Genomic DNA, 25,187 nt, shown 5'->3' with positions numbered 1-25,187 from the left:
TCAAATTAAAAAAGCATCTACCTGATCCAACGTGATCCGCTACTCCACGCCCTTCATTCTTACAACACAACCTACCTCTTGTTAATTACATTACGTTTTACTTGTGATTATGGCTCAGCAATAGCCGAGCACTACGAAAAATACCTTATAGACTCATTTAATGTTCCCCTCCACGGAAATCTTTAGTAAAAGGCGAAAGATTTATTCGTTTTGAAGGGAAACCAGAGTGCCGATCAACGCCCTCACTTCAATACTTATGGCTGCTTCTCTATTGCTTCTCCGCGAGAACGCGGAAAATTCTTTCCGTCTTGTCTACTTCTCTACTGTCAACACACTTCCAGTGCCATGCAAGCACACACCCCAAACTAACTGTCAGCGCTGAAATACGTGTCTGCCAAATGTCGTCGATATTACTCTTTAGATAACTATTTTCATCATTTCTGTCACCATTCAAGCTGCTTCATTACCTCACCTGCCGACAGATGGCAGCACGCCCAATTCCTCTCGGCGACCCACCGTCAGAGACACAACTGCCCGCACTGCTCTGCATCTAACACCAATCTCTCTCCTCCCCACCACACTCGTTCACTGAAAAAACAGACAACTAGATAGTTCTTTGAACGCAAAACTAGGCCACATCAGACGCAACCTGTATGTAGATGTATGGTGCAAGGGAAATATCCCCCTGCTCCCACACAACTAATTAATACTAGTTGACAACAGAAATAAAATTTCTGCCGATAGTATTTGAACCAGTCTTATTCATTTGCGAATTTCATGCATTCCTTCTTGCAGATAACAGTGCCTTGCAAATCACTCAATTCATGTTTGCTAGCCAAACGTGCTCCTCCTAAATGTTCCGTACATCATGCATTAGTGCTGATTATCAAGACTTTGTTGTGTGTCAGCCTTTTATGGTCATCAATTGCACTCTTCTTGTGTTGCTCACTCATTCTTGTAACTCAAAAGTACGTCGTTGTCATCCAAGCCTAGCACTTGGAGCAGGCCAAATCAAATGGCTCGTCCCCGTGCCACTCGAGAAACTCCCACAAGGCTTTCATGACATGTCGTAATCAAAGTCCTTCCACAACCTGTAGCGACATTTCTGCAACGACGCGGGTCCCGATACCAAAAGTATGACTTATGCTTGCTTCTATTCTATATAATAAAACCACCACTCGGAAAGCGCTATTCCCTTCCCACATCCCTCAGAATGTGGTGAACGATCATCGATTACAACCAAGATGCGATGAATCTCGATCGCAAGCCTCACGCTCAGGGACAGTGCTACCACTCATCATCGTGGTTACGTCTACTCCAGCTTTGAACTAGAGAGAGTTGAAGACATACTACAGAAATGATCCTGTGAAGTATGATCTTGCTAGCAAGCTATCACCGCTCGCTACTTATGCCACGAGACCGTCAACACGCCCTACGAGAATACGACACACTCTTCACATTTCGCGATTTACTTATCGAAGAATTTCTTAAGCTCGGACATTCTGCAAAGAACCTACTTCTACTCTTACTTGGCCGCCATGATCTCACTCAGCTATTTTGTGCGCTACCAGTGCTTCTTGTCTTCCGAAATGAGAGACCATTGCCTCACGCGAGACTGTATGTAAACACCGCTTGCACCTCCGGCCGCTAGATGGGGGCCTGGGGCACATACAGTAGCATCCTATGGCGCAAGCAGACATGCCAAATAGCCACTGAAAGACAAACACACAAGACGGCGTTCATAGGACTCTTGTGCTTTCTTTAAAGCCGCCTCTCTCTTCGAAAATTTTCGCACCGCACTAGTTTATTCACCTCACCCTAACAGTGCAAACTCTTGTCGATATATCGCCACTTTCATGCATACTTCCTCTTTCGTTTCACTTTGCGTCTTACTTGATACCCGCCCAAGAGCTGCTGATATACAATACTCGCAATAAATGTGTTTCTCTCTGTATCTCTTTTCGCCTATCACGAGTATTGCTTTTCCTCACATGGCAATTATGAAAACACCCACAGCTAAACAAACACTTCCACTCAGCGCCACGTCAATACTACCAATCATACGCCAGTAATTTCACAGCTACTTGCTCCACTAATACATTTCTTATGTCTACTGTTAAACAGATGAAGAATCAAAGTATACAACAAGTCTCTATGAACATCACTGTCAGGACATTTTACAGACCTACGCATACCATGCCAATCTTTATGCTTCAACTATGATGGCCATGTGCTATGATTAAAGAAATTTCTCATAAAATAACAATTTTACAACTACTCCGACAAGTTCCTTACTAAAATGCTAGATGTTTAGCAATCCCCCCACCCCTAAAAAATCATCTCAGAATAATCTCAAGCAGTGCTTACATCCCATGAGCACTTCTTTGCAAACAAAACCACAAACTACTTTTTATACTAGCTTCCTTGTCACAGTGAACTGGAAACTAATGCTAGTGCCTCAGTTTACTAAAAAGCTTTTTTCGCTTGCAACAAATAAACTACCAACTTGAACCACTTGGATTTTCAGACACACACAGAAAACTTAATTCCACAGAAATTTAGGAGTAACAGTGGTTACCTCACATTTTCACACACACTCAAATAGCTAGTTCTGTGCACTTCACACTATGTTCTCATCGTGTTTCACCAGAGAACACAGTTATCACTATGAATGGATTCTGGTAAAAGAGCATTAAAAAAAAAAAAACACCCTGATCAAAGTGATTATCTGCACATCCTCTGCCAATATCATGTCACTCTATACCCGAGGGAAACTAGAATGCAGGGAAAGGAGCTTTGTTGTGAGCACTGTGTTGGTATTTCATCATTTACTGGCCAAAGTCTTCTCAAGCCAAGTATGCACCAGCTCTGTCTATGGCTGGGTCAATCAAGAGCCCTTATCAATTTTACTTAAAAGACAAGCAGCATCAACAACTCACAGGAGGCACTGAACATTTATACCATTATCTGCACCACCTTCCACTGATTTACTGAAGAAGAAACAGCAAAGTCTGGCCAATTTTGTACACAAGTAATCTTGAAAACATTGGAGTCAACAGCAGATACATAGTTTCCAAGACTGTAGCTAGGAACAACCCTTCCATTTCAAGATTTATCTCTCACTGAGACACATCATACCCAAACTACACCTACCAGGAAATTGCTACTCAATTCATCTCTAGCTATCTATGTCATATTCAACAACTGTCTCTTTCTCACCTAAATCTTCTACAAAACTGAGTACACTGTTATGAACAAAGAACCAATGCCACATTATGGCAACAAGCCAGTGCCACTAATATCCACTCTATTGAAAACAATTGAAATGCTCATCCTGCCCAACTAACCACCATCTACAGCCCAAATCTCACTCACATCATACCTACAAATCACAAACTTCTGCGGTAAAAATAATTTTGGGTTTCAAAACACAATCTACTAATCACATACTAGTATTTATTACAAAGCCTCTCAATTCATCATTCACTTCCAAATATCGGCTTATATGCTGTTGTGCAACTGCAGTGCAAGTAAACACCCTCAAATCATCTAGAACTGAGATGCGGAAAGGGTTCACCAAGAGTTTCCAGGACAATAAATAGCGCTCTCTCTCTCTTTACACAATCGCCTAACACACTGCAAGCCATTTCAGGGCAAATGTACTTGTTTCATTATACTACGAAACGGCCAATTACATTTTCAAATTAAAAAAGCATCTACCTGATCCAACGTGATCCGCTACTCCACGCCCTTCATTCTCACAACACAACCTACCTCTTGTTAATTACATTACGTTTTACTTGTGATTATGGCTCAGCAATAGCCGAGCACTACGAAAAATACCTTATAGACTCATTTAATGTTCCCCTCCACGGAAATCTTTAGTAAAAGGCGAAAGATTTATTCGTTTTGAAGGGAAACCAGAGTGCCGATCAACGCCCTCACTTCAATACTTATGGCTGCTTCTCTATTGCTTCTCCGCGAGAACGCGGAAAATTCTTTCCGTCTTGTCTACTTCTCTACTGTCAACACACTTCCAGTGCCATGCAAGCACACACCCCAAACTAACTGTCAGCGCTGAAATACGTGTCTGCCAAATGTCGTCGATATTACTCTTTAGATAACTATTTTCATCATTTCTGTCACCATTCAAGATGCTTCATTACCTCACCTGCCGACAGATGGCAGCACGCCCAATTCCTCTCGGCGACCCACCGTCAGAGACACAACTGCCCGCACTGCTCTGCATCTAACACTAATCTCTCTCCTCCCCACCACACTCGTTCACTGAAAAAACAGACAACTAGATAGTTCTTTGAACGCAAAACTAGGCCACATCAGACGCAACCTGTATGTAGATGTATGGTGCAAGGGAAATATCCCCCTGCTCCCACACAACTAATTAATACTAGTTGACAACAGAAATAAAATTTCTGCCGATAGTATTTGAACCAGTCTTATTCATTTGCGAATTTCATGCATTCCTTCTTGCAGATAACAGTGCCTTGCAAATCACTCAATTCATGTTTGCTAGCCAAACGTGCTCCTCCTAAATGTTCCGTACATCATGCATTAGTGCTGATTATCAAGACTGTGTTGTGTGTCAGCCTTTTATGGTCATCAATTGCACTCTTCTTGTGTTGCTCACTCATTCTTGTAACTCAAAAGTACGTCGTTGTCATCCAAGCCTAGCACTTGGAGCAGGCCAAATCAAATGGCTCGTCCCCGTGCCACTCGAGAAACTCCCACAAGGCTTTCATGACATGTCGTAATCAAAGTCCTTCCACAACCTGTAGCGACATTTCTGCAACGACGCGGGTCCCGATACCAAAAGTATGACTTATGCTTGCTTCTATTCTATATAATAAAACCACCACTCGGAAAGCGCTATTCCCTTCCCACATCCCTCAGAATGTGGTGAACGATCATCGATTACAACCAAGATGCGATGAATCTCGATCGCAAGCCTCACGCTCAGGGACAGTGCTACCACTCATCATCGTGGTTACGTCTACTCCAGCTTTGAACTAGAGAGAGTTGAAGACATACTACAGAAATGATCCTGTGAAGTATGATCTTGCTAGCAAGCTATCACCGCTCGCTACTTATGCCACGAGACCGTCAACACGCCCTACGAGAATACGACACTCTCTTCACATTTCGCGATTTACTTATCGAAGAATTTCTTAAGCTCGGACATTCTGCAAAGAACCTACTTCTACTCTTACTTGGCCGCCATGATCTCACTCAGCTATTTTGTGCGCTACCAGTGCTTCTTGTCTTCCGAAATGAGAGACCATTGCCTCACGCGAGACTGTATGTAAACACCGCTTGCACCTCCGGCCGCTAGATGGGGGCCTGGGGCACATACAGTAGCATCCTATGGCGCAAGCAGACATGCCAAATAGCCACTGAAAGACAAACACACAAGACGGCGTTCATAGGACTCTTGTGCTTTCTTTAAAGCCGCCTCTCTCTTCGAAAATTTTCGCACCGCACTAGTTTATTCACCTCACCCTAACAGTGCAAACTCTTGTCGATATATCGCCACTTTCATGCATACTTCCTCTTTCGTTTCACTTTGCGTCTTACTTGATACCCGCCCAAGAGCTGCTGATATACAATACTCGCAATAAATGTGTTTCTCTCTGTATCTCTTTTCGCCTATCACGAGTATTGCTTTTCCTCACATGGCAATTATGAAAACACCCACAGCTAAACAAACACTTCCACTCAGCGCCACGTCAATACTACCAATCATACGCCAGTAATTTCACAGCTACTTGCTCCACTAATACATTTCTTATGTCTACTGTTAAACAGATGAAGAATCAAAGTATACAACAAGTCTCTATGAACATCACTGTCAGGACATTTTACAGACCTACGCATACCATGCCAATCTTTATGCTTCAACTATGATGGCCATGTGCTATGATTAAAGAAATTTCTCATAAAATAACAATTTTACAACTACTCCGACAAGTTCCTTACTAAAATGCTAGATGTTTAGCAATCCCCCCACCCCTAAAAATCATCTCAGAATAATCTCAAGCAGTGCTTACATCCCATGAGCACTTCTTTGCAAACAAAACCACAAACTACTTATTATACTAGCTTCCTTGTCACAGTGAACTGGAAACTAATGCTAGTGCCTCAGTTTACTAAAAAGCTTTTTTCGCTTGCAACAAATAAACTACCAACTTGAACCACTTGGATTTTCAGACACACACAGAAAACTTAATTCCACAGAAATTTAGGAGTAACAGTGGTTACCTCACATTTTCACACACACTCAAATAGCTAGTTCTGTGCACTTCACACTATGTTCTCATCGTGTTTCACCAGAGAACACAGTTATCACTATGAATGGATTCTGGTAAAAGAGCATTAAAAAAAAAAACAGCCTGATCAAAGTGATTATCTGCACATCCTCTGCCAATATCATGTCACTCTATACCCGAGGGAAACTAGAATGCAGGGAAAGGAGCTTTGTTGTGAGCACTGTGTTGGTATTTCATCATTTACTGGCCAAAGTCTTCTCAAGCCAAGTATGCACCAGCTCTGTCTATGGCTGGGTCAATCAAGAGCCCCTATCAATTTTACTTAAAAGACAAGCAGCATCAACAACTCACAGGAGGCACTGAACATTTATACCATTATCTGCACCACCTTCCACTGATTTACTGAAGAAGAAACAGCAAAGTCTGGCCAATTTTGTACACAAGTAATCTTGAAAACATTGGAGTCAACAGCAGATACATAGTTTCCAAGACTGTAGCTAGGAACAACCCTTCCATTTCAAGATTTATCTCTCACTGAGACACATCATACCCAAACTACACCTACCAGGAAATTGCTACTCAATTCATCTCTAGCTATCTATGTCATATTCAACAACTGTCTCTTTCTCACCTAAATCTTCTACAAAACTGAGTACACTGTTATGAACAAAGAACCAATGCCACATTATGGCAACAAGCCAGTGCCACTAATATCCACTCTATTGAAAACAATTGAAATGCTCATCCTGCCCAACTAACCACCATCTACAGCCCAAATCTCACTCGCATCATACCTACAAATCACAAACTTCTGCGGTAAAAATAATTTTGGGTTTCAAAACACAATCTACTAATCACATACTAGTATTTATTACAAAGCCTCTCAATTCATCATTCACTTCCAAATATCGGCTTATATGCTGTTGTGCAACTGCAGTGCAAGTAAACACCCTCAAATCATCTAGAACTGAGATGCGGAAAGGGTTCACCAAGAGTTTCCAGGACAATAAATAGCGCTCTCTCTCTCTTTACACAATCGCCTAACACACTGCAAGCCATTTCAGGGCAAATGTACTTGTTTCATTATACTACGAAACGGCCAATTACATTTTCAAATTAAAAAAGCATCTACCTGATCCAACGTGATCCGCTACTCCACGCCCTTCATTCTCACAACACAACCTACCTCTTGTTAATTACATTACGTTTTACTTGTGATTATGGCTCAGCAATAGCCGAGCACTACGAAAAATACCTTATAGACTCATTTAATGTTCCCCTCCACGGAAATCTTTAGTAAAAGGCGAAAGATTTATTCGTTTTGAAGGGAAACCAGAGTGCCGATCAACGCCCTCACTTCAATACTTATGGCTGCTTCTCTATTGCTTCTCCGCGAGAACGCGGAAAATTCTTTCCGTCTTGTCTACTTCTCTACTGTCAACACACTTCCAGTGCCATGCAAGCACACACCCCAAACTAACTGTCAGCGCTGAAATACGTGTCTGCCAAATGTCGTCGATATTACTCTTTAGATAACTATTTTCATCATTTCTGTCACCATTCAAGCTGCTTCATTACCTCACCTGCCGACAGATGGCAGCACGCCCAATTCCTCTCGGCGACCCACCGTCAGAGACACAACTGCCCGCACTGCTCTGCATCTAACACTAATCTCTCTCCTCCCCACCACACTCGTTCACTGAAAAAACAGACAACTAGATAGTTCTTTGAACGCAAAACTAGGCCACATCAGACGCAACCTGTATGTAGATGTATGGTGCAAGGGAAATATCCCCCTGCTCCCACACAACTAATTAATACTAGTTGACAACAGAAATAAAATTTCTGCCGATAGTATTTGAACCAGTCTTATTCATTTGCGAATTTCATGCATTCCTTCTTGCAGATAACAGTGCCTTGCAAATCACTCAATTCATGTTTGCTAGCCAAACGTGCTCCTCCTAAATGTTCCGTACATCATGCATTAGTGCTGATTATCAAGACTGTGTTGTGTGTCAGCCTTTTATGGTCATCAATTGCACTCTTCTTGTGTTGCTCACTCATTCTTGTAACTCAAAAGTACGTCGTTGTCATCCAAGCCTAGCACTTGGAGCAGGCCAAATCAAATGGCTCGTCCCCGTGCCACTCGAGAAACTCCCACAAGGCTTTCATGACATGTCGTAATCAAAGTCCTTCCACAACCTGTAGCGACATTTCTGCAACGACGCGGGTCCCGATACCAAAAGTATGACTTATGCTTGCTTCTATTCTATATAATAAAACCACCACTCGGAAAGCGCTATTCCCTTCCCACATCCCTCAGAATGTGGTGAACGATCATCGATTACAACCAAGATGCGATGAATCTCGATCGCAAGCCTCACGCTCAGGGACAGTGCTACCACTCATCATCGTGGTTACGTCTACTCCAGCTTTGAACTAGAGAGAGTTGAAGACATACTACAGAAATGATCCTGTGAAGTATGATCTTGCTAGCAAGCTATCACCGCTCGCTACTTATGCCACGAGACCGTCAACACGCCCTACGAGAATACGACACTCTCTTCACATTTCGCGATTTACTTATCGAAGAATTTCTTAAGCTCGGACATTCTGCAAAGAACCTACTTCTACTCTTACTTGGCCGCCATGATCTCACTCAGCTATTTTGTGCGCTACCAGTGCTTCTTGTCTTCCGAAATGAGAGACCATTGCCTCACGCGAGACTGTATGTAAACACCGCTTGCACCTCCGGCCGCTAGATGGGGGCCTGGGGCACATACAGTAGCATCCTATGGCGCAAGCAGACATGCCAAATAGCCACTGAAAGACAAACACACAAGACGGCGTTCATAGGACTCTTGTGCTTTCTTTAAAGCCGCCTCTCTCTTCGAAAATTTTCGCACCGCACTAGTTTATTCACCTCACCCTAACAGTGCAAACTCTTGTCGATATATCGCCACTTTCATGCATACTTCCTCTTTCGTTTCACTTTGCGTCTTACTTGATACCCGCCCAAGAGCTGCTGATATACAATACTCGCAATAAATGTGTTTCTCTCTGTATCTCTTTTCGCCTATCACGAGTATTGCTTTTCCTCACATGGCAATTATGAAAACACCCACAGCTAAACAAACACTTCCACTCAGCGCCACGTCAATACTACCAATCATACGCCAGTAATTTCACAGCTACTTGCTCCACTAATACATTTCTTATGTCTACTGTTAAACAGATGAAGAATCAAAGTATACAACAAGTCTCTATGAACATCACTGTCAGGACATTTTACAGACCTACGCATACCATGCCAATCTTTATGCTTCAACTATGATGGCCATGTGCTATGATTAAAGAAATTTCTCATAAAATAACAATTTTACAACTACTCCGACAAGTTCCTTACTAAAATGCTAGATGTTTAGCAATCCCCCCACCCCTAAAAATCATCTCAGAATAATCTCAAGCAGTGCTTACATCCCATGAGCACTTCTTTGCAAACAAAACCACAAACTACTTATTATACTAGCTTCCTTGTCACAGTAAACTGGAAACTAATGCTAGTGCCTCAGTTTACTAAAAAGCTTTTTTCGCTTGCAACAAATAAACTACCAACTTGAACCACTTGGATTTTCAGACACACACAGAAAACTTAATTCCACAGAAATTTAGGAGTAACAGTGGTTACCTCACATTTTCACACACACTCAAATAGCTAGTTCTGTGCACTTCACACTATGTTCTCATCGTGTTTCACCAGAGAACACAGTTATCACTATGAATGGATTCTGGTAAAAGAGCATTAAAAAAAAAAAAAACAGCCTGATCAAAGTGATTATCTGCACATCCTCTGCCAATATCATGTCACTCTATACCCGAGGGAAACTAGAATGCAGGGAAAGGAGCTTTGTTGTGAGCACTGTGTTGGTATTTCATCATTTACTGGCCAAAGTCTTCTCAAGCCAAGTATGCACCAGCTCTGTCTATGGCTGGGTCAATCAAGAGCCCCTATCAATTTTACTTAAAAGACAAGCAGCATCAACAACTCACAGGAGGCACTGAACATTTATACCATTATCTGCACCACCTTCCACTGATTTACTGAAGAAGAAACAGCAAAGTCTGGCCAATTTTGTACACAAGTAATCTTGAAAACATTGGAGTCAACAGCAGATACATAGTTTCCAAGACTGTAGCTAGGAACAACCCTTCCATTTCAAGATTTATCTCTCACTGAGACACATCATACCCAAACTACACCTACCAGGAAATTGCTACTCAATTCATCTCTAGCTATCTATGTCATATTCAACAACTGTCTCTTTCTCACCTAAATCTTCTACAAAACTGAGTACACTGTTATGAACAAAGAACCAATGCCACATTATGGCAACAAGCCAGTGCCACTAATATCCACTCTATTGAAAACAATTGAAATGCTCATCCTGCCCAACTAACCACCATCTACAGCCCAAATCTCACTCACATCATACCTACAAATCACAAACTTCTGCGGTAAAAATAATTTTGGGTTTCAAAACACAATCTACTAATCACATACTAGTATTTATTACAGAGCCTCTCAATTCATCATTCACTTCCAAATATCGGCTTATATGCTGTTGTGCAACTGCAGTGCAAGTAAACACCCTCAAATCATCTAGAACTGAGATGCGGAAAGGGTTCACCAAGAGTTTCCAGGACAATAAATAGCGCTCTCTCTCTCTTTACACAATCGCCTAACACACTGCAAGCCATTTCAGGGCAAATGTACTTGTTTCATTATACTACGAAACAGCCAATTACATTTTCAAATTAAAAAAGCATCTACCTGATCCAACGTGATCCGCCAATCCACGCCCTTCATTCTCACAACACAACCTACCTCTTGTTAATTACATTACGTTTTACTTGTGATTATGGCTCAGCAATAGCCGAGCACTACGAAAAATACCTTATAGACTCATTTAATGTTCCCCTCCACGGAAATCTTTAGTAAAAGGCGAAAGATTTATTCGTTTTGAAGGGAAACCAGAGTGCCGATCAACGCCCTCACTTCAATACTTATGGCTGCTTCTCTATTGCTTCTCCGCGAGAACGCGGAAAATTCTTTCCGTCTTGTCTACTTCTCTACTGTCAACACACTTCCAGTGCCATGCAAGCACACACCCCAAACTAACTGTCAGCGCTGAAATACGTGTCTGCCAAATGTCGTCGATATTACTCTTTAGATAACTATTTTCATCATTTCTGTCACCATTCAAGATGCTTCATTACCTCACCTGCCGACAGATGGCAGCACGCCCAATTCCTCTCGGCGACCCACCGTCAGAGACACAACTGCCCGCACTGCTCTGCATCTAACACTAATCTCTCTCCTCCCCACCACACTCGTTCACTGAAAAAACAGACAACTAGATAGTTCTTTGAACGCAAAACTAGGCCACATCAGACGCAACCTGTATGTAGATGTATGGTGCAAGGGAAATATCCCCCTGCTCCCACACAACTAATTAATACTAGTTGACAACAGAAATAAAATTTCTGCCGATAGTATTTGAACCAGTCTTATTCATTTGCGAATTTCATGCATTCCTTCTTGCAGATAACAGTGCCTTGCAAATCACTCAATTCATGTTTGCTAGCCAAACGTGCTCCTCCTAAATGTTCCGTACATCATGCATTAGTGCTGATTATCAAGACTGTGTTGTGTGTCAGCCTTTTATGGTCATCAATTGCACTCTTCTTGTGTTGCTCACTCATTCTTGTAACTCAAAAGTACGTCGTTGTCATCCAAGCCTAGCACTTGGAGCAGGCCAAATCAAATGGCTCGTCCCCGTGCCACTCGAGAAACTCCCACAAGGCTTTCATGACATGTCGTAATCAAAGTCCTTCCACAACCTGTAGCGACATTTCTGCAACGACGCGGGTCCCGATACCAAAAGTATGACTTATGCTTGCTTCTATTCTATATAATAAAACCACCACTCGGAAAGCGCTATTCCCTTCCCACATCCCTCAGAATGTGGTGAACGATCATCGATTACAACCAAGATGCGATGAATCTCGATCGCAAGCCTCACGCTCAGGGACAGTGCTACCACTCATCATCGTGGTTACGTCTACTCCAGCTTTGAACTAGAGAGAGTTGAAGACATACTACAGAAATGATCCTGTGAAGTATGATCTTGCTAGCAAGCTATCACCGCTCGCTACTTATGCCACGAGACCGTCAACACGCCCTACGAGAATACGACACTCTCTTCACATTTCGCGATTTACTTATCGAAGAATTTCTTAAGCTCGGACATTCTGCAAAGAACCTACTTCTACTCTTACTTGGCCGCCATGATCTCACTCAGCTATTTTGTGCGCTACCAGTGCTTCTTGTCTTCCGAAATGAGAGACCATTGCCTCACGCGAGACTGTATGTAAACACCGCTTGCACCTCCGGCCGCTAGATGGGGGCCTGGGGCACATACAGTAGCATCCTATGGCGCAAGCAGACATGCCAAATAGCCACTGAAAGACAAACACACAAGACGGCGTTCATAGGACTCTTGTGCTTTCTTTAAAGCCGCCTCTCTCTTCGAAAATTTTCGCACCGCACTAGTTTATTCACCTCACCCTAACAGTGCAAACTCTTGTCGATATATCGCCACTTTCATGCATACTTCCTCTTTCGTTTCACTTTGCGTCTTACTTGATACCCGCCCAAGAGCTGCTGATATACAATACTCGCAATAAATGTGTTTCTCTCTGTATCTCTTTTCGCCTATCACGAGTATTGCTTTTCCTCACATGGCAATTATGAAAACACCCACAGCTAAACAAACACTTCCACTCAGCGCCACGTCAATACTATCAATCATACGCCAGTAATTTCACAGCTACTTGCTCCACTAATACATTTCTTATGTCTACTGTTAAACAGATGAAGAATCAAAGTATACAACAAGTCTCTATGAACATCACTGTCAGGACATTTTACAGACCTACGCATACCATGCCAATCTTTATGCTTCAACTATGATGGCCATGTGCTATGATTAAAGAAATTTCTCATAAAATAACAATTTTACAACTACTCCGACAAGTTCCTTACTAAAATGCTAGATGTTTAGCAATCCCCCCACCCCTAAAAAATCATCTCAGAATAATCTCAAGCAGTGCTTACATCCCATGAGCACTTCTTTGCAAACAAAACCACAAACTACTTTTTATACTAGCTTCCTTGTCACAGTGAACTGGAAACTAATGCTAGTGCCTCAGTGTACTAAAAAGCTTTTTTCGCTTGCAACAAATAAACTACCAACTTGAACCACTTGGATTTTCAGACACACACAGAAAACTTAATTCCACAGAAATTTAGGAGTAACAGTGGTTACCTCACATTTTCACACACACTCAAATAGCTAGTTCTGTGCACTTCACACTATGTTCTCATCGTGTTTCACCAGAGAACACAGTTATCACTATGAATGGATTCTGGTAAAAGAGCATTAAAAAAAAAAAAAACAGCCTGATCAAAGTGATTATCTGCACATCCTCTGCCAATATCATGTCACTCTATACCCGAGGGAAACTAGAATGCAGGGAAAGGAGCTTTGTTGTGAGCACTGTGTTGGTATTTCATCATTTACTGGCCAAAGTCTTCTCAAGCCAAGTATGCACCAGCTCTGTCTATGGCTGGGTCAATCAAGAGCCCCTATCAATTTTACTTAAAAGACAAGCAGCATCAACAACTCACAGGAGGCACTGAACATTTATACCATTATCTGCACCACCTTCCACTGATTTACTGAAGAAGAAACAGCAAAGTCTGGCCAATTTTGTACACAAGTAATCTTGAAAACATTGGAGTCAACAGCAGATACATAGTTTCCAAGACTGTAGCTAGGAACAACCCTTCCATTTCAAGATTTATCTCTCACTGAGACACATCATACCCAAACTACACCTACCAGGAAATTGCTACTCAATTCATCTCTAGCTATCTATGTCATATTCAACAACTGTCTCTTTCTCACCTAAATCTTCTACAAAACTGAGTACACTGTTATGAACAAAGAACCAATGCCACATTATGGCAACAAGCCAGTGCCACTAATATCCACTCTATTGAAAACAATTGAAATGCTCATCCTGCCCAACTAACCACCATCTACAGCCCAAATCTCACTCACATCATACCTACAAATCACAAACTTCTGCGGTAAAAATAATTTTGGGTTTCAAAACACAATCTACTAATCACATACTAGTATTTATTACAGAGCCTCTCAATTCATCATTCACTTCCAAATATCGGCTTATATGCTGTTGTGCAACTGCAGTGCAAGTAAACACCCTCAAATCATCTAGAACTGAGATGCGGAAAGGGTTCACCAAGAGTTTCCAGGACAATAAATAGCGCTCTCTCTCTCTTTACACAATCGCCTAACACACTGCAAGCCATTTCAGGGCAAATGTACTTGTTTCATTATACTACGAAACGGCCAATTACATTTTCAAATTAAAAAAGCATCTACCTGATCCAACGTGATCCGCTACTCCACGCCCTTCATTCTCACAACACAACCTACCTCTTGTTAATTACATTACGTTTTACTTGTGATTATGGCTCAGCAATAGCCGAGCACTACGAAAAATACCTTATAGACTCATTTAATGTTCCCCTCCACGGAAATCTTTAGTAAAAGGCGAAAGATTTATTCGTTTTGAAGGGAAACCAGAGTGCCGATCAACGCCCTCACTTCAATACTTATGGCTGCTTCTCTATTGCTTCTCCGCGAGAACGCGGAAAATTCTTTCCGTCTTGTCTACTTCTCTACTGTCAACACACTTCCAGTGCCATGCAAGCACACACCCCAAACTAACTGTCAGCGCTGAAATACGTGTCTGCCAAATGTCGTCGATATTACTCTTTAGATAACTATTTTCATCATTTCTGTCACCATTCAAGCTGCTTCATTACCTCACCTGCCGACAGATGGCAGCACGCCCAATTCCTCTCGGCGACCCACCGTCAGAGACACAACTGCCCGCACTGCTCTGCATCTAACACTAATCTCTCTCCTCCCCACCACACTCGTTCACTGAAAAAACAGACAACTAGATAGTTCTTTGAACGCAAAACTAGGCCACATCAGACGCAACCTGTATGTAGATGTATGGTGCAAGGGAAATATCCCCCTGCTCCCACACAACTAATTAATACTAGTTGACAACAGAAATAAAATTTCTGCCGATAGTATTTGAACCAGTCTTATTCATTTGCGAATTTCATGCATTCCTTCTTGCAGATAACAGTGCCTTGCAAATCACTCAATTCATGTTTGCTAGCCAAACGTGCTCCTCCTAAATGTTCCGTACATCATGCATTAGTGCTGATTATCAAGACTGTGTTGTGTGTCAGCCTTTTATGGTCATCAATTGCACTCTTCTTGTGTTGCTCACTCATTCTTGTAACTCAAAAGTACGTCGTTGTCATCCAAGCCTAGCACTTGGAGCAGGCCAAATCAAATGGCTCGTCCCCGTGCCACTCGAGAAACTCCCACAAGGCTTTCATGACATGTCGTAATCAAAGTCCTTCCACAACCTGTAGCGACATTTCTGCAACGACGCGGGTCCCGATACCAAAAGTATGACTTATGCTTGCTTCTATTCTATATAATAAAACCACCACTCGGAAAGCGCTATTCCCTTCCCACATCCCTCAGAATGTGGTGAACGATCATCGATTACAACCAAGATGCGATGAATCTCGATCGCAAGCCTCACGCTCAGGGACAGTGCTACCACTCATCATCGTGGTTACGTCTACTCCAGCTTTGAACTAGAGAGAGTTGAAGACATACTACAGAAATGATCCTGTGAAGTATGATCTTGCTAGCAAGCTATCACCGCTCGCTACTTATGCCACGAGACCGTCAACACGCCCTACGAGAATACGACACACTCTTCACATTTCGCGATTTACTTATCGAAGAATTTCTTAAGCTCGGACATTCTGCAAAGAACCTACTTCTACTCTTACTTGGCCGCCATGATCTCACTCAGCTATTTTGTGCGCTACCAGTGCTTCTTGTCTTCCGAAATGAGAGACCATTGCCTCACGCGAGACTGTATGTAAACACCGCTTGCACCTCCGGCCGCTAGATGGGGGCCTGGGGCACATACAGTAGCATCCTATGGCGCAAGCAGACATGCCAAATAGCCACTGAAAGACAAACACACAAGACGGCGTTCATAGGACTCTTGTGCTTTCTTTAAAGCCGCCTCTCTCTTCGAAAATTTTCGCACCGCACTAGTTTATTCACCTCACCCTAACAGTGCAAACTCTTGTCGATATATCGCCACTTTCATGCATACTTCCTCTTTCGTTTCACTTTGCGTCTTACTTGATACCCGCCCAAGAGCTGCTGATATACAATACTCGCAATAAATGTGTTTCTCTCTGTATCTCTTTTCGCCTATCACGAGTATTGCTTTTCCTCACATGGCAATTATGAAAACACCCACAGCTAAACAAACACTTCCACTAAGCGCCACGTCAATACTATCAATCATACGCCAGTAATTTCACAGCTACTTGCTCCACTAATACATTTCTTATGTCTACTGTTAAACAGATGAAGAATCAAAGTATACAACAAGTCTCTATGAACATCACTGTCAGGACATTTTACAGACCTACGCATACCATGCCAATCTTTATGCTTCAACTATGATGGCCATGTGCTATGATTAAAGAAATTTCTCATAAAATAACAATTTTACAACTACTCCGACAAGTTCCTTACTAAAATGCTAGATGTTTAGCAATCCCCCCACCCCTAAAAAATCATCTCAGAATAATCTCAAGCAGTGCTTACATCCCATGAGCACTTCTTTGCAAACAAAACCACAAACTACTTTTTATACTAGCTTCCTTGTCACAGTGAACTGGAAACTAATGCTAGTGCCTCGGTGTACTAAAAAGCTTTTTTCGCTTGCAACAAATAAACTACCAACTTGAACCACTTGGATTTTCAGACACACACAGAAAACTTAATTCCACAGAAATTTAGGAGTAACAGTGGTTACCTCACATTTTCACACACACTCAAATAGCTAGTTCTGTGCACTTCACACTATGTTCTCATCGTGTTTCACCAGAGAACACAGTTATCACTATGAATGGATTCTGGTAAAAGAGCATTAAAAAAAAAAAAAACAGCCTGATCAAAGTGATTATCTGCACATCCTCTGCCAATATCATGTCACTCTATACCCGAGGGAAACTAGAATGCAGGGAAAGGAGCTTTGTTGTGAGCACTGTGTTGGTATTTCATCATTTACTGGCCAAAGTCTTCTCAAGCCAAGTATGCACCAGCTCTGTCTATGGCTGGGTCAATCAAGAGCCCCTATCAATTTTACTTAAAAGACAAGCAGCATCAACAACTCACAGGAGGCACTGAACATTTATACCATTATCTGCACCACCTTCCACTGATTTACTGAAGAAGAAACAGCAAAGTCTGGCCAATTTTGTACACAAGTAATCTTGAAAACATTGGAGTCAACAGCAGATACATAGTTTCCAAGACTGTAGCTAGGAACAACCCTTCCATTTCAAGATTTATCTCTCACTGAGACACATCATACCCAAACTACACCTACCAGGAAATTGCTACTCAATTCATCTCCAGCTATCTATGTCATATTCAACAACTGTCTCTTTCTCACCTAAATCTTCTACAAAACTGAGTACACTGTTATGAACAAAGAACCAATGCCACATTATGGCAACAAGCCAGTGCCACTAATATCCACTCTATTGAAAACAATTGAAATGCTCATCCTGCCCAACTAACCACCATCTACAGCCCAAATCTCACTCACATCATACCTACAAATCACAAACTTCTGCGGTAAAAATAATTTTGGGTTTCAAAACACAATCTACTAATCACATACTAGTATTTATTACAGAGCCTCTCAATTCATCATTCACTTCCAAATATCGGCTTATATGCTGTTGTGCAACTGCAGTGCAAGTAAACACCCTCAAATCATCTAGAACTGAGATGCGGAAAGGGTTCACCAAGAGTTTCCAGGACAATAAATAGCGCTCTCTCTCTCTTTACACAATCGCCTAACACACTGCAAGCCATTTCAGGGCAAATGTACTTGTTTCATTATACTACGAAACGGCCAATTACATTTTCAAATTAAAAAAGCATCTACCTGATCCAACGTGATCCGCTACTCCACGCCCTTCATTCTCACAACACAACCTACCTCTTGTTAATTACATTACGTTTTACTTGTGATTATGGCTCAGCAATAGCCGAGCACTACGAAAAATACCTTATAGACTCATTTAATGTTCCCCTCCACGGAAATCTTTAGTAAAAGGCGAAAGATTTATTCGTTTTGAAGGGAAACCAGAGTGCCGATCAACGCCCTCACTTCAATACTTATGGCTGCTTCTCTATTGCTTCTCCGCGAGAACGCGGAAAATTCTTTCCGTCTTGTCTACTTCTCTACTGTCAACACACTTCCAGTGCCATGCAAGCACACACCCCAAACTAACTGTCAGCGCTGAAATACGTGTCTGCCAAATGTCGTCGATATTACTCTTTAGATAACTATTTTCATCATTTCTGTCACCATTCAAGCTGCTTCATTACCTCACCTGCCGACAGATGGCAGCACGCCCAATTCCTCTCGGCGACCCACCGTCAGAGACACAACTGCCCGCACTGCTCTGCATCTAACACTAATCTCTCTCCTCCCCACCACACTCGTTCACTGAAAAAACAGACAACTAGATAGTTCTTTGAACGCAAAACTAGGCCACATCAGACGCAACCTGTATGTAGATGTATGGTGCAAGGGAAATATCCCCCTGCTCCCACACAACTAATTAATACTAGTTGACAACAGAAATAAAATTTCTGCCGATAGTATTTGAACCAGTCTTATTCATTTGCGAATTTCATGCATTCCTTCTTGCAGATAACAGTGCCTTGCAAATCACTCAATTCATGTTTGCTAGCCAAACGTGCTCCTCCTAAATGTTCCGTACATCATGCATTAGTGCTGATTATCAAGACTGTGTTGTGTGTCAGCCTTTTATGGTCATCAATTGCACTCTTCTTGTGTTGCTCACTCATTCTTGTAACTCAAAAGTACGTCGTTGTCATCCAAGCCTAGCACTTGGAGCAGGCCAAATCAAATGGCTCGTCCCCGTGCCACTCGAGAAACTCCCACAAGGCTTTCATGACATGTCGTAATCAAAGTCCTTCCACAACCTGTAGCGACATTTCTGCAACGACGCGGGTCCCGATACCAAAAGTATGACTTAAGCTTGCTTCTATTCTATATAATAAAACCACCACTCGGAAAGCGCTATTCCCTTCCCACATCCCTCAGAATGTGGTGAACGATCATCGATTACAACCAAGATGCGATGAATCTCGATCGCAAGCCTCACGCTCAGGGACAGTGCTACCACTCATCATCGTGGTTACGTCTACTCCAGCTTTGAACTAGAGAGAGTTGAAGACATACTACAGAAATGATCCTGTGAAGTATGATCTTGCTAGCAAGCTATCACCGCTCGCTACTTATGCCACGAGACCGTCAACACGCCCTACGAGAATACGACACTCTCTTCACATTTCGCGATTTACTTATCGAAGAATTTCTTAAGCTCGGACATTCTGCAAAGAACCTACTTCTACTCTTACTTGGCCGCCATGATCTCACTCAGCTATTTTGTGCGCTACCAGTGCTTCTTGTCTTCCGAAATGAGAGACCATTGCCTCACGCGAGACTGTATGTAAACACCGCTTGCACCTCCGGCCGCTAGATGGGGGCCTGGGGCACATACAGTAGCATCCTATGGCGCAAGCAGACATGCCAAATAGCCACTGAAAGACAAACACACAAGACGGCGTTCATAGGACTCTTGTGCTTTCTTTAAAGCCGCCTCTCTCTTCGAAAATTTTCGCACCGCACTAGTTTATTCACCTCACCCTAACAGTGCAAACTCTTGTCGATATATCGCCACTTTCATGCATACTTCCTCTTTCGTTTCACTTTGCGTCTTACTTGATACCCGCCCAAGAGCTGCTGATATACAATACTCGCAATAAATGTGTTTCTCTCTGTATCTCTTTTCGCCTATCACGAGTATTGCTTTTCCTCACATGGCAATTATGAAAACACCCACAGCTAAACAAACACTTCCACTCAGCGCCACGTCAATACTACCAATCATACGCCAGTAATTTCACAGCTACTTGCTCCACTAATACATTTCTTATGTCTACTGTTAAACAGATGAAGAATCAAAGTATACAACAAGTCTCTATGAACATCACTGTCAGGACATTTTACAGACCTACGCATACCATGCCAATCTTTATGCTTCAACTATGATGGCCATGTGCTATGATTAAAGAAATTTCTCATAAAATAACAATTTTACAACTACTCCGACAAGTTCCTTACTAAAATGCTAGATGTTTAGCAATCCCCCCACCCCTAAAAAATCATCTCAGAATAATCTCAAGCAGTGCTTACATCCCATGAGCACTTCTTTGCAAACAAAACCACAAACTACTTTTTATACTAGCTTCCTTGTCACAGTGAACAGGAAACTAATGCTAGTGCCTCAGTTTACTAAAAAGCTTTTTTCGCTTGCAACACATAAACTACCAACTTGAACCACTTGGATTTTCAGACACACACAGAAAACTTAATTCCACAGAAATTTAGGAGTAACAGTGGTTACCTCACATTTTCACACACACTCAAATAGCTAGTTCTGTGCACTTCACACTATGTTCTCATCGTGTTTCACCAGAAAACACAGTTATCACTATGAATGGATTCTGGTAAAAGAGCATTAAAAAAAAAAAACAGCCTGATCAAAGTGATTATCTGCACATCCTCTGCCAATATCATGTCACTCTATACCCGAGGGAAACTAGAATGCAGGGAAAGGAGCTTTGTTGTGAGCACTGTGTTGGTATTTCATCATTTACTGGCCAAAGTCTTCTCAAGCCAAGTATGCACCAGCTCTGTCTATGGCTGGGTCAATCAAGAGCCCCTATCAATTTTACTTAAAAGACAAGCAGCATCAACAACTCACAGGAGGCACTGAACATTTATACCATTATCTGCACCACCTTCCACTGATTTACTGAAGAAGAAACAGCAAAGTCTGGCCAATTTTGTACACAAGTAATCTTGAAAACATTGGAGTCAACAGCAGATACATAGTTTCCAAGACTGTAGCTAGGAACAACCCTTCCATTTCAAGATTTATCTCTCACTGAGACACATCATACCCAAACTACACCTACCAGGAAATTGCTACTCAATTCATCTCTAGCTATCTATGTCATATTCAACAACTGTCTCTTTCTCACCTAAATCTTCTACAAAACTGAGTACACTGTTATGAACAAAGAACCAATGCCACATTATGGCAACAAGCCAGTGCCACTAATATCCACTCTATTGAAAACAATTGAAATGCTCATCCTGCCCAACTAACCACCATCTACAGCCCAAATCTCACTCACATCATACCTACAAATCACAAACTTCTGCGGTAAAAATAATTTTGGGTTTCAAAACACAATCTACTAATCACATACTAGTATTTATTACAGAGCCTCTCAATTCATCATTCACTTCCAAATATCGGCTTATATGCTGTTGTGCAACTGCAGTGCAAGTAAACACCCTCAAATCATCTAGAACTGAGATGCGGAAAGGGTTCACCAAGAGTTTCCAGGACAATAAATAGCGCTCTCTCTCTCTTTACACAATCGCCTAACACACTGCAAGCCATTTCAGGGCAAATGTACTTGTTTCATTATACTACGAAACGGCCAATTACATTTTCAAATTAAAAAAGCATCTACCTGATCCAACGTGATCCGCTACTCCACGCCCTTCATTCTCACAACACAACCTACCTCTTGTTAATTACATTACGTTTTACGTGTGATTATGGCTCAGCAATAGCCGAGCACTACGAAAAATACCTTATAGACTCATTTAATGTTCCCCTCCACGGAAATCTTTAGTAAAAGGCGAAAGATTTATTCGTTTTGAAGGGAAACCAGAGTGCCGATCAACGCCCTCACTTCAATACTTATGGCTGCTTCTCTATTGCTTCTCCGCGAGAACGCGGAAAATTCTTTCCGTCTTGTCTACTTCTCTACTGTCAACACACTTCCAGTGCCATGCAAGCACACACCCCAAACTAACTGTCAGCGCTGAAATACGTGTCTGCCAAATGTCGTCGATATTACTCTTTAGATAACTATTTTCATCATTTCTGTCACCATTCAAGATGCTTCATTACCTCACCTGCCGACAGATGGCAGCACGCCCAATTCCTCTCGGCGACCCACCGTCAGAGACACAACTGCCCGCACTGCTCTGCATCTAACACTAATCTCTCTCCTCCCCACCACACTCGTTCACTGAAAAAACAGACAACTAGATAGTTCTTTGAACGCAAAACTAGGCCACATCAGACGCAACCTGTATGTAGATGTATGGTGCAAGGGAAATATCCCCCTGCTCCCACACAACTAATTAATACTAGTTGACAACAGAAATAAAATTTCTGCCGATAGTATTTGAACCAGTCTTATTCATTTGCGAATTTCATGCATTCCTTCTTGCAGATAACAGTGCCTTGCAAATCACTCAATTCATGTTTGCTAGCCAAACGTGCTCCTCCTAAATGTTCCGTACATCATGCATTAGTGCTGATTATCAAGACTGTGTTGTGTGTCAGCCTTTTATGGTCATCAATTGCACTCTTCTTGTGTTGCTCACTCATTCTTGTAACTCAAAAGTACGTCGTTGTCATCCAAGCCTAGCACTTGGAGCAGGCCAAATCAAATGGCTCGTCCCCGTGCCACTCGAGAAACTCCCACAAGGCTTTCATGACATGTCGTAATCAAAGTCCTTCCACAACCTGTAGCGACATTTCTGCAACGACGCGGGTCCCGATACCAAAAGTATGACTTATGCTTGCTTCTATTCTATATAATAAAACCACCACTCGGAAAGCGCTATTCCCTTCCCACATCCCTCAGAATGTGGTGAACGATCATCGATTACAACCAAGATGCGATGAATCTCGATCGCAAGCCTCACGCTCAGGGACAGTGCTACCACTCATCATCGTGGTTACGTCTACTCCAGCTTTGAACTAGAGAGAGTTGAAGACATACTACAGAAATGATCCTGTGAAGTATGATCTTGCTAGCAAGCTATCACCGCTCGCTACTTATGCCACGAGACCGTCAACACGCCCTACGAGAATACGACACTCTCTTCACATTTCGCGATTTACTTATCGAAGAATTTCTTAAGCTCGGACATTCTGCAAAGAACCTACTTCTACTCTTACTTGGCCGCCATGATCTCACTCAGCTATTTTGTGCGCTACCAGTGCTTCTTGTCTTCCGAAATGAGAGACCATTGCCTCACGCGAGACTGTATGTAAACACCGCTTGCACCTCCGGCCGCTAGATGGGGGCCTGGGGCACATACAGTAGCATCCTATGGCGCAAGCAGACATGCCAAATAGCCACTGAAAGACAAACACACAAGACGGCGTTCATAGGACTCTTGTGCTTTCTTTAAAGCCGCCTCTCTCTTCGAAAATTTTCGCACCGCACTAGTTTATTCACCTCACCCTAACAGTGCAAACTCTTGTCGATATATCGCCACTTTCATGCATACTTCCTCTTTCGTTTCACTTTGCGTCTTACTTGATACCCGCCCAAGAGCTGCTGATATACAATACTCGCAATAAATGTGTTTCTCTCTGTATCTCTTTTCGCCTATCACGAGTATTGCTTTTCCTCACATGGCAATTATGAAAACACCCACAGCTAAACAAACACTTCCACTCAGCGCCACGTCAATACTACCAATCATACGCCAGTAATTTCACAGCTACTTGCTCCACTAATACATTTCTTATGTCTACTGTTAAACAGATGAAGAATCAAAGTATACAACAAGTCTCTATGAACATCACTGTCAGGACATTTTACAGACCTACGCATACCATGCCAATCTTTATGCTTCAACTATGATGGCCATGTGCTATGATTAAAGAAATTTCTCATAAAATAACAATTTTACAACTACTCCGACAAGTTCCTTACTAAAATGCTAGATGTTTAGCAATCCCCCCACCCCTAAAAAATCATCTCAGAATAATCTCAAGCAGTGCTTACATCCCATGAGCACTTCTTTGCAAACAAAACCACAAACTACTTATTATACTAGCTTCCTTGTCACAGTGAACTGGAAACTAATGCTAGTGCCTCAGTTTACTAAAAAGCTTTTTTCGCTTGCAACAAATAAACTACCAACTTGAACCACTTGGATTTTCAGACACACACAGAAAACTTAATTCCACAGAAATTTAGGAGTAACAGTGGTTACCTCACATTTTCACACACACTCAAATAGCTAGTTCTGTGCACTTCACACTATGTTCTCATCGTGTTTCACCAGAGAACACAGTTATCACTATGAATGGATTCTGGTAAAAGAGCATTAAAAAAAAAACAGCCTGATCAAAGTGATTATCTGCACATCCTCTGCCAATATCATGTCACTCTATACCCGAGGGAAACTAGAATGCAGGGAAAGGAGCTTTGTTGTGAGCACTGTGTTGGTATTCCATCATTTACTGGCCAAAGTCTTCTCAAGCCAAGTATGCACCAGCTCTGTCTATGGCTGGGTCAATCAAGAGCCCCTATCAATTTTACTTAAAAGACAAGCAGCATCAACAACTCACAGGAGGCACTGAACATTTATACCATTATCTGCACCACCTTCCACTGATTTACTGAAGAA

The 25,187-nt window shown here is 42.1% G+C and overlaps 14 non-coding genes across 14 annotated transcripts; all 14 read right to left on the bottom strand.

Moving 5' to 3' along the window:
• Positions 1-111: 111 nt before the first annotated feature.
• On the bottom strand, positions 112-230 carry LOC126123150 (U5 spliceosomal RNA). Its single transcript, XR_007526257.1, has one exon. It is a non-coding gene; the product is annotated as a U5 spliceosomal RNA (small nuclear RNA).
• Positions 231-1,173: 943 nt separating this feature from the next.
• LOC126123020 (small nucleolar RNA U3) lies at positions 1,174-1,380 on the bottom strand. The gene has a single exon (XR_007526139.1). It is a non-coding gene; the product is annotated as a small nucleolar RNA U3 (small nucleolar RNA).
• Positions 1,381-3,810: 2,430 nt separating this feature from the next.
• On the bottom strand, positions 3,811-3,929 carry LOC126123149 (U5 spliceosomal RNA). The gene has a single exon (XR_007526256.1). It is a non-coding gene; the product is annotated as a U5 spliceosomal RNA (small nuclear RNA).
• Positions 3,930-4,872: 943 nt separating this feature from the next.
• On the bottom strand, positions 4,873-5,079 carry LOC126123019 (small nucleolar RNA U3). The gene has a single exon (XR_007526138.1). It is a non-coding gene; the product is annotated as a small nucleolar RNA U3 (small nucleolar RNA).
• Positions 5,080-7,506: 2,427 nt separating this feature from the next.
• Positions 7,507-7,625, bottom strand: LOC126123148 (U5 spliceosomal RNA). The gene has a single exon (XR_007526255.1). It is a non-coding gene; the product is annotated as a U5 spliceosomal RNA (small nuclear RNA).
• Positions 7,626-8,568: 943 nt separating this feature from the next.
• Positions 8,569-8,775, bottom strand: LOC126123018 (small nucleolar RNA U3). Its single transcript, XR_007526137.1, has one exon. It is a non-coding gene; the product is annotated as a small nucleolar RNA U3 (small nucleolar RNA).
• A 2,430-nt stretch (positions 8,776-11,205) lies between these two features.
• Positions 11,206-11,324, bottom strand: LOC126123147 (U5 spliceosomal RNA). Its single transcript, XR_007526254.1, has one exon. It is a non-coding gene; the product is annotated as a U5 spliceosomal RNA (small nuclear RNA).
• A 943-nt stretch (positions 11,325-12,267) lies between these two features.
• LOC126123017 (small nucleolar RNA U3) lies at positions 12,268-12,474 on the bottom strand. The gene has a single exon (XR_007526136.1). It is a non-coding gene; the product is annotated as a small nucleolar RNA U3 (small nucleolar RNA).
• A 2,431-nt stretch (positions 12,475-14,905) lies between these two features.
• On the bottom strand, positions 14,906-15,024 carry LOC126123146 (U5 spliceosomal RNA). Its single transcript, XR_007526253.1, has one exon. It is a non-coding gene; the product is annotated as a U5 spliceosomal RNA (small nuclear RNA).
• A 943-nt stretch (positions 15,025-15,967) lies between these two features.
• On the bottom strand, positions 15,968-16,174 carry LOC126123016 (small nucleolar RNA U3). The gene has a single exon (XR_007526135.1). It is a non-coding gene; the product is annotated as a small nucleolar RNA U3 (small nucleolar RNA).
• Positions 16,175-18,605: 2,431 nt separating this feature from the next.
• Positions 18,606-18,724, bottom strand: LOC126123145 (U5 spliceosomal RNA). Its single transcript, XR_007526252.1, has one exon. It is a non-coding gene; the product is annotated as a U5 spliceosomal RNA (small nuclear RNA).
• Positions 18,725-19,667: 943 nt separating this feature from the next.
• On the bottom strand, positions 19,668-19,874 carry LOC126123015 (small nucleolar RNA U3). The gene has a single exon (XR_007526134.1). It is a non-coding gene; the product is annotated as a small nucleolar RNA U3 (small nucleolar RNA).
• A 2,429-nt stretch (positions 19,875-22,303) lies between these two features.
• Positions 22,304-22,422, bottom strand: LOC126123143 (U5 spliceosomal RNA). The gene has a single exon (XR_007526250.1). It is a non-coding gene; the product is annotated as a U5 spliceosomal RNA (small nuclear RNA).
• Positions 22,423-23,365: 943 nt separating this feature from the next.
• LOC126123014 (small nucleolar RNA U3) lies at positions 23,366-23,572 on the bottom strand. The gene has a single exon (XR_007526133.1). It is a non-coding gene; the product is annotated as a small nucleolar RNA U3 (small nucleolar RNA).
• Between the last annotated feature and the right edge of the window lie 1,615 nt (positions 23,573-25,187).

This window comes from Schistocerca cancellata, unplaced genomic scaffold, assembly GCF_023864275.1.
Source record: "Schistocerca cancellata isolate TAMUIC-IGC-003103 unplaced genomic scaffold, iqSchCanc2.1 HiC_scaffold_417, whole genome shotgun sequence".
Classification (NCBI taxonomy): domain Eukaryota; kingdom Metazoa; phylum Arthropoda; class Insecta; order Orthoptera; family Acrididae; genus Schistocerca; species Schistocerca cancellata.
This window is presented reverse-complemented; position numbering and strand designations above follow the sequence as displayed.